The 1,701-nt window shown below is 45.6% G+C and overlaps 1 pseudogene; it reads left to right on the top strand.

Annotated features, from left to right (window-relative positions):
* The first annotated feature begins 993 nt into the window (after positions 1–993).
* LOC124790229 lies at positions 994–1,111 on the top strand (annotated as a pseudogene).
* The last annotated feature ends 590 nt before the right edge of the window (positions 1,112–1,701 follow it).

The following is a 1,701-nucleotide window of genomic DNA, read 5'->3' as shown; positions in this document are numbered from 1 at the left end:
ACGAAAAACAAAAATATGCTAGCTACAGGCTCAGCAGTGTGCAATGCTGGACATAATACCTTAACTGGACATGGAATTCATTTGGCTGATAAATGAGAACATTTGAGAAAATCCAACTTCTTTAAAAAATATATGATGTGGGCCGAGAGGCGGTACCGATTATGGTGAACTGCTTACACTGTGTTTTTTAGCAAATGTATTGAAAGTTAAGTTTGGTTTTTCATCTGACAACTGAAGTTACATTACTCACAATTGATTCACAAACAATGACTTTTAAACAGCAAGTATTACCTAACTTCATTAAACCAGTATAAATGCAAATCATCAAATTACATACAGCTCCCAGAATGAGATTTTCACTCTCCAGCGGAGAGTGCGCTGATATGAAACTTCCGGGCAAATTAAAACTGTGTGCCGGACCGGGACACGAACTCGGGACCTTTGCCTTTCGCGGGCAAGTGCTCTATCAACTGAGCTACCCAAGTACCACTCACCCCCCGTCCTCACAGCTTTACTTCTGCCAGTCCCTCGTCTCCTACCTTCCAAACTTAACAGAAGCTCTCCTGCGAACCTTGCAGAACTAGCACTCCTGAAAGAAAGGATATTGCGGAGACATGGCTTAGCCATAGCCTGGGGAATGTTTCCAGAATGAGATTTTCACTCTGCAGCGGAGTGTGCGCTGATATGAAACTTCCTGGCAGATTAAAACTGTGTGCCGGACCGAGACTCGAACTCGGGACCGAGTTCGAGTCTCGGTCCGGCACACAGTTTTAATCTGCCAGGAAGTTTTACATACAGCTCTGTTAACAAGTCCTACAGGCATTGCAAAAGTGAAATATCTAACTAGCCTTTTAACAAAACAGTGTACCTACATTCTGGGGTTACTCAAAAATTACATATTTTCAGCCAACTCATCTATATTAACGCGCTGACAAAAAAAAAAAAAAAAAAAAGACAGAAATCATAATTATGTAACATCTTTACCTTGGTTGTGCCAACGGCCTTGCCTCAGTGGTAACACCGGTTCCCGTCACATCACCGGAGTTAAGCGCTGTCGGGCTGGGCTAGCACTTGGATGGGTGACCACCCGGTCTGCCGAGCGCTGTTGGCAAGCTGGGTGCACTCGGCCCTTGTGAGGCAAAGTGGGGAGCTACTTGACTGAGAAGATGCGGCTCCGGTCTCGGCAACTGACATAAGGCCGGGAGAGGGGTGTGCTGACCACATGCCCTTCCATATCCGCATCCAGTGATGCCTGTGGGCTGAGAATGACTCGGCGGCCAGTCGGTACCTTGGGACCTTCATGGACTGTGCGGGAGGAGAGTTTTTACCTTGGTTGCATGAAGACTTCTACTTCCACGTTCAACAATATTGACATACCTACATTAATCTAACTCTTGGTGGCTTCACACAGCACACCCTCAAAACTGCCTACTCCATCGTCTTTCCCTCACAGACAACTACCATCGACTGAACGCCCAGTGCTCTCTTACTCCAACAAAGCAGTACAGTATCTTTGGCTCTGCGGTCGCGCACTGTCAGCGATCCGCATTATCGAGCCTATCAGAGACATTCATCGCTTATAGTATACTAGTTTCATTTTAATTTATTAATATTCTTATCTTATTCTGGTGCCACATACAAGCGCGCCCAGTATACTCCTTTCAAGTTTTATTCTGGATTTTCTTGACGCTCAGCCATGAT

This window comes from Schistocerca piceifrons, chromosome 3 (genome assembly GCF_021461385.2).
Source record: "Schistocerca piceifrons isolate TAMUIC-IGC-003096 chromosome 3, iqSchPice1.1, whole genome shotgun sequence".
In the NCBI taxonomy this organism is placed as follows: Eukaryota; Metazoa; Arthropoda; class Insecta; order Orthoptera; family Acrididae; genus Schistocerca; species Schistocerca piceifrons.
The sequence above is the reverse complement of the archived record's forward strand: the minus strand, read 5'-3'. Positions and strand labels throughout refer to the sequence as shown.